General features: G+C 37.2%; 1 protein-coding gene across 1 annotated transcript in view; it reads right to left on the bottom strand.

Annotated features, from left to right (window-relative positions):
* Positions 1 to 10,383, bottom strand: part of LOC144964787 (fibroblast growth factor receptor 2-like) — an 82,397-nt gene extending 72,014 nt beyond the window's left edge. The window contains exon 1 of the mRNA XM_078899400.1: positions 9,645 to 10,383. The gene's annotated coding sequence lies outside the window, so the exon portion shown is untranslated. The remainder of the gene's footprint in view (positions 1 to 9,644) is intronic.
* Between the last annotated feature and the right edge of the window lie 827 nt (positions 10,384 to 11,210).

An 11,210-nucleotide genomic window follows, 5' to 3' on the forward strand; every position in this document is an offset into this window, starting at 1 on the left:
TGTTTATCCCATTTGCCTAATTTTGGGATTGCATAGGTTTCAGTGCTAAGACTAAATCTACGGTCTGTACCAAAGGTTTCAGTGCTGCAGAGTTTATGGATTACGTTGATAGAGAAGCACTACTACTACTAACTACTAACTACTACTACTACTACTACTACTACTACTACTACTACTACTACTACTACTACTACTACTACTACTACTACTACTACAACCACCACCACCACCATTACTACTACTCATAGCAATCTAGAGATAACATTGCGACTACTACTACTACTACTACTACTACTACTACTACTACTACTACTACTACTACTACTACTACTACTACTACTACTACTACTACTACTACTACCACCACCATTACTACTACTACCACCACCATTACTACTACTACCACCACCACCATTACTACTACTACTACTACTACAACTACTACCACCACCACCATTACTACTACTACTACTACTACAACTACTATTACTACTACAACTACTACTACTACCACTACTACTAATACTAATACTACTACTACTACTACTACTACTACTACTACAACAACTACTATTACTACTACAACTACTACTACTACCACTACTACTAATACTAATACTACTACTACCACTACTACTACTACTAATACTACTACTACTACTACTACTACTACTACTACTACTACTACTACTACTACTATCTTAACAAAAACAACCCCTCTACAAAACAAACACCGAACAAACAACAAGAAACCCCCCCCCCCCCCCCCCCCCCCCCAAACCAAACCACTAAAAATAAAAACGATAACCACATCCATGGTAACAACAACAACACTACTATGAATGATGAGGGCAATAACGTTGAAAATGATGGCGTCGAAACGATGTCGCGTACAAACCCCAATCATCTGTTCGTTCTTCTTCTCCTCCTCCTCCTCGTTCATCATCATCATCATCATCATCATCATCATCATCATCATCATCATCACAATGACAAGAAAACAAATGCCCCACAAAGAGGCGAAAGGAACGCTCCTCTCTCAAAAACAGTTACAATATGAACTCGATTAAAACCTGAGCTCAATACAACACAACACAATACAATTCAATAATAATACTACAGTATACTAATACTAAGCCAATTTCGAATTGTACACAATAACTGGCCGAGTATTTACGCGGCCAACCAATACAATAGATTAAATCTATATTATATCCCATGCCATTCCAAAGCCACATAATACCATTGTCAAAATGAATTCAAACCGTCGGGAAGAAACAACCAATGTCATGTTAAAAATTGATCAACTTAAGTAAAATAAAACTGAGTCAGTCACGGTCTATCCTTGTTCAACCTTTCACGGCGGGAATGAATTTCCTTTTATAACATTTGATACCGCTTTTGCTGTTGATAATGATGTTGTTGTTGACATTATTGCTTTACTGATGATGTTGTTGCGTCGTACTTGTATGAAGGTACCAATTTCTTTCACTATTCTGATTGTTTTTGGATTGCTACAGTAAATCGTAAATGAAAAAGTAAAATGAATATTGGTACATATAAAGAAACTCCAATTCTAAAAACCGAATTAGATAAAGTCTTCTTTATATTGCCCCCCCCCCCCCCCCAAATAAAAAAAAAACAAAAAACTGCAAACTCATAATACCTACAACAGGTAATAAACAAAAGATATTTTTTGACCCCTCTTCCACCAAACTGACAGAATTTTCTCTCTGACTGCATAAACCACCATTTTGAAATTCGTGTAGTACAGTTCAATTTGCTCATTTATCCTTAACTGAGTTAAAGTACAAAATCTCCGAAGTGGATAAATTAAAAAATATTGTATATGATTTGCCATAAAATGAAACAAATATTATCATCCTATTACAGTTTTACCTCTTACTGTTCTTATTATCTCCACGGTTTCATTCACAATATTGTAGGCAAAATAAGGCAGTAAATGTAACTGTGTAAACAATGTGGTAAGCAAATAAAGAGGTGAGAATCCATACTAAAATAATTAAAGCTCTTTTGACTCGTTATTGGTCGTACTCTGGGAAAACGTGTATTTAAAAGTTTGGCCAGAAAACTATTCCTTCAAATATCTTTGATTTAACTAACCCTCATCTTGGCAAAAACTCTCAAACTTGGGACTTCGCAAGATTTTTTGTCAAAATAAGGGTCATTTAAATCGACCGATATTTGAAGGAGTTTTTTTTTGGCCACAGTTTTAAATATATTATGATTCCCCAGAGTACGCCAGTTAACTGGTTAACAAACATTATAAAAGATTCATGAACATCAATATCTCACGAAAATACTATCCTAAATAGAAATGACAAATCTGATGTCAGCTCGAACACTGCTCGTAAAGGATTAAAACGACAAGGCAAACGATACACAAGACGTCGCTGGTTAAGGGTTAAAGGCAATGTTAATACTAATAATAATATCCTTTCACGTATCTTACCCGACATGGCAACTCAATAGCATTAAAAGTAAAAGTACAAAAAATATAATTGGAAGGCGATTGTAACATGTTTATCGTAAAAAAACATCTATCGATTCAGCTTCATATTATTATCAGGCTTGGACATGGATCAAAGAGAGAAAAGTTTGGCTGACCCGAGTTATGTTAATACGTATAGGGGTAATCAATTTGATACACTGAAATGAGTAAACTTGAGAATGAAAAAAAAAAAAATAAATAAATAAAATAACATGGTTTGAAAATGATATTTAAAAAGGATTGACATTAAAAAAAGAAATGTGTTACCATATACCTTTTTTTTTTTAAATAAAAGAAAAGTGAGTGAGGTGGGGGGGGGGGTAACAGAGAGAGAGAGAGAGAGAGAGAGAGAGAGAGAGAGAGAGAGAGAGAGAGAGAGAGAGAGAGAGAGAGAGAGAGAGAGAGAGGCAATAAAAACAATATTTCATTTAATGACGGCAATCAATTAGAGAGTCAAAGCAACCATCTAGTACTATCATGTTACACTGTAATAGGATGATCCCTAAACGATTACTGGAAAGAGACAACGATTACTGGAAAGAGACAAACAGGAAAGAAGGAACAGAAAATGCGCCTATTGAGCCACTAATCACTTGGTTATGCAAATTTCTAATTATGCAATATAATTTCAAAACAGTTTATCTATCTGCGTAAGCGCAGTGAGATAATATTCTAAATCTCTTCTAGACGTCTAGATAGATATAGACAACCTCAAACACAACAAACTGGGGATTGTTATTTCACACCTTTAAAAGCCCAAACAAACGGTGTGCAAAGCAAAAACCTTGTGACAAATGCAAGCAGTCGCATGAAGAGGAGAAAGTGTGAAATATTTCGAGAATGTTGATTTCCATTCTTACGAGAACTTAAAATTTTGTGTTTTAATGCAATCAGTCTGACTTGAATAAGCTACGCGCGCGCGCGTATGTCCGTGTGTGTGTGTGTGTGTGTGAGAGAGAGAGAGAGAGAGCGAAAGATATATATATATATATATATATATATATATATATATATATATATATATATATATATATATATATATATATGGAGTAAGATTTTTTTCTTCGGACATTACGCCGACTGAGGACGTGGAATAAGCCCACAGATACGAACGTCTCGGCCATATAAAAGATATATATATATATAAGAGAGAGAGAGAGAGAGAGAGAGAGAGAGAGAGAGAGATAGGGGGGGGGGGGGGGTTTGTAACTGTCGTACACAATAAGCTTTTTGATTCTGGCTTATTTACATGTTAAACGTTTCTACTCTCATGCCCTTGGGGTGTTTAGAATCCGTAATTAACTGTAGACAAAGGCAACCTGATAATCAAAGACTGTCATACTGTTTACCTTTACAAAATAGAAAGCAAATCTATTTCTAAAAAATTAAAAGTATTGATTTAGAAAATGCACGTGAATGCAGCTAGAGTGAGTAAGCAATGTGGACGAGTAACGAAACTAAGTCACTATGAATTACATCGAGATTAAAGGTGAATACCCCCCCCCCCCCTCCCCGCACCGTCACCACCCCTAAGGAAATGCAGTTCTATGGGATACACAGTCGGGAATCACAACTTCACTTTCACATGTCATGTTATTAAAAGCAGAAAATGTTGTCATTACAACTACTTAGTAGGTTTTTTCTCTCTAAATCCAGGCAATAATGAGCTTTTTGAGCCATATAGACAAGATAACAATATCGCAAGGCGAGGATTGACATATTCTATCGTGCCTTTAAAAAAAAAAAAACAAAAAAAAAAAAAAAAAAAAACAAAAAAAAAAAAAAACCACGTATTAAAAATTATTTTGGTCAGAAATTCTATCTTCAAACATCCATCGATTAAATGAGGCTCAACTCGGAAAGAACCCTCAAACCCTTCGGAGTTGGGTTTGTACCGACATATATGGTACTGTCTTTAACAAAATATAAAAAAGCATTGTTTCTGTTAATTGTTTGGGTTGTTTTGTTGTTTGTTTGTTGTTGATTTTTGTTTTTTGACGGAGGGGGTGTTCCTTTGTTGTTGTTGATTTTTGTTGTTTGTTTTATTTGTTTGGCTTGAAATCATGCCAATTTCACTTAGACAAAAACCAAACAGCTTGTGATGAACTACTCACAATCGGGAATAACAGACACGGCAATAATATGGTAAAAACTGAGCACATCTCCAGTTGTCCAAGCCCCTCCAAAAACAGACACAAAAACAAAAACAAAACAAACAAAAAATACCACCCCCCCCCCCCCCCCCCCCCCCCCCCCCCCCGACACACACAACAACAAAAATGAACATGTCGACGTCAAAATAATACCAGATAGCTAAAGTTGACTTGCTAATAGTTTAAAACACCTGTCTAACATTGTGACGAAAAATGAAGCCCCTTACATTACATCATTTTATCTCTCTCTCTCTCTCTCTCTCTCTCTCTCTCTCTCTCTCGTCTGCGTGAGAGAGAGAGAGAGAGAGAGAAAGAGAGGTAGAGAGAGAGAGAGAGAGAGAGAGAGAGAGAGAGAGAGAGGTTGTTTGTGTGTCTGGTCAACCTGTAAAGACAGATTACACATCAGAACACCAGAACAAGTATAATATAAAGCAAAGCAAAAACCACTCTCTATCTAATCAGACAAAATTAACACCTCTTGCATTCACCAACACCCTTTACCAAAGCCTGGCCACACAAACATCACAAATGGAGTCTTCAGTAAACATCAAAGGCCATGCAAACCTCTATCTCAAGGATCGGTTAGGCTCCCCAACGTTGGCGTGCTGCACTGTAATTTAAAACACTGTTCCCAGAGAGCCGAAAACGAAACTCAAGAAGTCTCAACTATCTAGTGACCTCCAATCGTTTCGGAAGAAAAATCGTACCAGAACCGATTCTCAGGGCCAAAATAACCAAATAAAATAATAGTAGCTCAAGGAAGAAGCAGAAACAAAAAAAAAAAACAACAAAAAAAAAAAAAAAAAAAAAAAAAAGGGGGAGGGGGGGGGGGGGAATAAAAGAATGGAAGCTGCCAAAGAAAAAAGAAACAAAACAAAACAAAACAGAACAAACAAAAAAGAGAAAAAAAAGTGAAAGAAAAGAAAGAAAAAAAAAAATTGATGGCAATGAAATCGAGAACTTCGTACAACTAATAATTCATACTGATATGAGATAAACCCCTTAAAGTTTAAGTTGTGTCGAGAAGAGTAAAAAAAAAAAAAAAAAAAAAAAAAAAAAAAAAAAAAAAAAAAAAAAAAGAAACACACACACACACACACACAAAACACACAATAAAAAAAAACACAACAGCAACGTCAAAAACTAAAGTTTGGACATTTAAAACCGACTTGTACATATATGTATATATACATTGTAAAATTAAATCAAACTGACGTGCGAATCAAACCCATATCTAATTATTTTGTGCGCAGTTATCAAACTTGCAGATATCATATACACATGTAAACTCATTCCTTAATCATCTGCTCAAAATACACACATTTATTATATATAACAAACGCGTCTGAAGCCAGACCAGACAATAGGGGGAGAAAATGGCGATAAGGACAGGAGCGGCTTCTCAACAACCACTTCCCTATGCGTCATACAAAAACAAAACATCCTTTCCAATATTTCAATCCAGTTATGTACGAATTAAAGACTTATGTACGAATTAAACTCAAAACTTGAAAAATTATTAAAAGTTGAAAAGGTGGGAAACTTTAATTCTTAAAAAATTAAATTAAAAAACAATTTGAAAAAAACCCCAACAACTTTAGGGTGGCCGAAATTTTAAAAAAAGTGTTTGACTTTGAAACCTATGGTCATGACTAATGGCAATTTGAACGAAATTTTAAAACTTAATAATACAGGAGTTTGAGTGACACGACAGGGATAGAGGGAACAAGAGATGAGAATGTTGAACTTATGACCGTATCGGGTATTCAAAATCTATTCATAAACTATGTAAATCTAGGCATTATTTTTATGTTAATTTCAAATCGCCATGATGAGAAACGTAGAAAGAGTGAGTATGGAAACAAAATGCAAATAGGACATTAATACTCCTGTTAACACAAACAACACAATCTTTCTCCCTCTCTCTGAATAACCGAACAAAACGCAGTGGAGGTAAACACATAAGCGCGCGCATAATATACACACACTATTAAATACAGTAAAACATACAAAAAAGACACTGAAAGTGTACGAATTTAATCACACACGCGCACACACATACAGAGAGAGAGAGAGAGAGAGAGAGAGAGAGAGAGAGAGAGAGAGAAGGAGAGAGAGAGAGAGAAGGAGAGAGAGAGAGAGAGAGAGAGAGAGAGATAGAGAGAGAGAGAGAGAGAGAGAGAGAGAGAGAGAGAGAGAGAGAGAGAGAGAGATATTTTACCATAAATTTCGCGTTAAATCTAATGTCGAGGAGAAGCTGTAGTGGTGACTCATAAAATGTCATTCCAGCACAGGAAGATCCTTTTTTTCCCCGTCCTCCTCTTAAACAATTTTTTTAAAAATTATTCAATGCTTCGTGGTGTTGGTGTCGTGCAGGATCAAGTGTAAATAACGCGACGTGCAGCAGGTAGTGCCGCGCTGAAGACCGGTCTAGACCGCGGTCCGACGGTCTTTTAGCTGTGAACCGAAGACCGGTCCCAGAGGGGAAGATCGGCGGCGGTCCTCACTTCTTATCACCTTTCAACTAGTGCGGGGCGGTCCTTGCAAGGACCACGGTCCTACGGTCTCGCGCCATAGCCTACTACTTCCCCAGCGATTCGTTGCTTCGGTTGCCTATCTTCCACCAATCACCACCCATCCCACTTAATTAATCGCACCCACCCCCCTTTGCCATACACTAAACGACACAGACGACCATACAGGCAGACGACCACCAACCTCCACTCCGCAAACCGCCCTTTCGTGTGTGAGATGGGGGGAACAGGAGGCGCACGCCTTGGACGATTCCATTATACGGGGTAAATTTCAAAATTTACTACACCATAATGATCGCAATGACAATGATCTATGGTGAAGGCATGACCCCTCTTCTCTAATGGGTTATTGTTTGAAATGTATGTGACTACAAAAGATGTGTGTGTTTGTGTGTGTGTGTGTGTGTGTGTGTGTGTGTGTGTCGAACCTAGCAAGTAGCAAATCCGATTTTTTGTTTTCTTTTGTCCATCTCTTGTCACCACTCCTTTCTATCGCAGTGTTGTCATTTAAAATAATACAATAATATTAAAATTTCGTTTGGTGTTTTTACTAATCAAATAATATGAGTTTCATTAGTTTCTTCCTTCCAAAAAACCCAGTTATAACGTCTGAATTTTAAAAAAGTCCAATAGAATATTTGGGGACCCCGATAGCTCAGTTGATAGAGCACTCTCTTTATACGCAAAGGGCCAGAGATCGATCCCGGGTGCAGTCGATTTTTTTCTGAATCCCTGTCTACTCAGCAATGAATGGGTAGCTGAGTTTGTTAGATCTGGCGAAAAGTCACCATCGACCCCTCTTATCACCTCATCCACCCCCTCTTATTATAACTTCACGTCTCTCTCTTACTCTTCAATGCTCGCTGCCCTCTAATGTGTGTGTGTGTGGGTGGGGGGGGGGGGGGGGGGGGGGGTAGGAGTTGCGTGTGTGTATCAACGCCACGAACAACTCGATCAACGCCTTGGGCGATGCCATTATCTCCGTTAATGGGGATAAATTTCAAATTTTATTAAATTATCGAAGTAACAATGAAGTACGGTGAGCAAATAAAGAAGGCATCACCCCTCTTCTCTAATTAGGTTACAATTTGAAATGAGTGTGACTACTCCGTGTGTTTTACTCCGGTAGGCCACGGTTTTCATCGTGTAACGGTCTTTAACGGTTCAAGAATGAACGGACCGGTCTAGGACCGGTCCTTGCGGTCTTCATTTCCCAAGGACCGTAGGACCGTGGTCCTTAAGCTTGCCAAGGACCGCCCCGCACTAGCAGCAGGTGAGTGCGATATTTGCGAATTGGGCATTGGGGCCTTTGTAGAAGTTTCACGTATAGGCAATTTACTCGAATACCCAAGCATAAAGAGCAGTCCCAATCATAGAGAATACAGTAGTCTGTGGTCCCAGTCCCATGTGGGAAGACTGAAGGCATTTGAGTTATTAAAGTGAGCGGGCGGAACAAACGTCGTTACTTTTTAGTCCAACAATAATATGTATGTACTTTATTAGATTCTGCTCTTGTACACATTGGTGGGTCTATTGTAGTTCACCCAGCTGTGCAAATAAGGGCATCAGATTAGGACATTTAAATAAAAAGCATTATGTAAAAGAGACATTTAGACATCAAAATTGTAATTACTAATAAAGTAGGCCATCTTTTAAACAACAAAAATAAGTTGATGGTGATCAGGAATATTAATAGGAGGACATGAAACATTCATCCTTAATTTCCGGAGGAGGTTTTGTTTTCCTTCTACTTTCTTATCCGCTTGCTCGCCAGATTTTTCTCTCCAAATAATGACTATAAAAACTGGCATTAAAATTGTTGAGAAAGCATTACTGAAAGAAAAATAATATAAATTGAAAAGAAATGCATGATCAGATTGATTTTAAATTTAAATAAAGAAATAAATGAGTGTCCAGGCGATGTTGGGCGATTTAAATTAAATAAGATCAATAATAGTGGTGGAAAAAACAATAATGATGATGAATGATGGTGCCCAGACTAGGTATAATAATAGAAAAGGAAGCAAAAATTAATGTAGGAGGGCGGAAATTATATGTAGAGCCCCCTGGCCGTGATTTTTAATCTAAAAAAAAGAAAATTTAAAAAATGAAAATCTAGCAATTATAGAATGTATTGTAATTAATTAACGTAGTAATAATAGTGAATGACAAATTTAACAATACTGCGGGTAAAAGTAAAAACGTTAACAGTAAAAATAACCTTATCTCGTAATAATAATATAACAACAACAACAACAACAACAACAACAATAATAATAATAATAATAATAATAATAATAATAATAATAATAATAATAATAATAATAATAATAATAATAATAATAATAATAATAATAAGAAGAAGAAGAAGAAGAAGAATATTTACACTTACACATGTTGCTATAACAAGATAATGTAGTGTCGTGTATAAACAAGAAAGCTTACCTTTTGAATCCAAAGCCCATGACATTCATAAATCCGTGCTACATGTTCGGAGGTTTTATAAGGTACCCGAAAAATCCTCTGAAAAACTAACTGCTTATTTTGGGTGCAGGCGTTGAAGTTGATAGTAGCAGTTAAAAGAAAAAAATACGAAACACAATAGATGCCGGTGCACAAAAAGTTTCTTCAAAATATCCGACTGATTAATCCAACAATTGATATCCAAAAGAACATTCACACAAAACGTGACTTAGAACTTTCCAAACTTGGTATAAAGTATCCACAATTGATAGAAAAACGTAATCCAGAGTTCTTCAGGATAACCGTGCGTGTCATAAAATTCTGATCCAGAGCCGTATGAGTATGACGAACATGCCAAGCGTGGGGACACGAAAAGCCCCTCGTCTTGTCCTCGGTCACCTGGGTAACTGGATTATAAATTCTCCAATTCCTGAACGAGTTGAAAATTAAGTAAATCCACAGAATTCACTGTTATTAAAAGAAAATAAAAACAGACAAAATGTAACGATTGAATACAACAGAATACTTCCACTGTATTTTCTTGTCCTTAGAAATGCGTTGTTCTAAATGAAATCAGAAGTTGATCAGCGGCGTCCGATTGGGGGCTAAGGAGGTGGGAGGGTGGTGGTCGTGGTACGGTTTATCGCGCAGCGACCCATCCCTGATTTTGCCACCACGCGGGAAACGTTGCCGTGGCGAGTCGGCTTCACCGAGCTTTCTCATTTGCTGATGAAACGATGCTACTGTCACGTGAGAAGACGGCCAATCAGCGCTCAGAACGAGCAACAGTTGTGTGAAAGCAACAGAGTGAATCTTGCCTCCCCCTCCCCGTATCTCAGAAGGATTTTCACCTTGCTCCATGCCCCCACACTCACTCTTTTCTTCATGCTATTTCTCGCGGTCTCTTGTTTTTGTCAAGACCCAGATCTCTTCAATATGTGACATAGGCTAAAGATTTCAGGGCTTGGAATGATAATTTTACTACGTTTTATAAATTTCTACTTTTAAATAACAAATCAATTAGAAGGGCTCTGTTTTAAACTCGTATTTGATTGGTAGTAGCAGTAATATAATATAATAATCTAGGCTCTGAGAGCAGCGCACTATTTAAGTTTGCTGGAAATTACAGCGTTAATGCAATTTCCTTATTTACGAAACGCTACTACTACGACTACTACTACTACTACTACTACTACTACTACTACTGCTACTACTACTACTACTACTACTACTACTACTACTACTACTACTACTACTACTACCACTACGACTACGACTACTACTACGATGTATGTACTACTACTACTACTACTACTACTACTACTACTACTACTACTACTACTACTACTACTACTACTACTACTACTATTACTACAACTGTTGCTGCTTCTGCTATTGCTGCTGCTGCTACACACAGGTAAACACGCGTTTTACGAACTGATGTCACAATGTTTGGGCTGTTTCTGCCTATTTTGAACTTTCAACCTTTCAAGAGTCTTTTTTTTTTTGGTAGAGTCATTCTCGCGTGGTACACCGAACTACCGTGTC

Source organism: Berghia stephanieae, chromosome 2 (genome assembly GCF_034508935.2).
Source record: "Berghia stephanieae isolate SIO BIC M18660-M18661 chromosome 2, UCSD_Bste_1.3, whole genome shotgun sequence".
Lineage (NCBI taxonomy): Eukaryota > Metazoa > Mollusca > Gastropoda > Nudibranchia > Aeolidiidae > Berghia > Berghia stephanieae.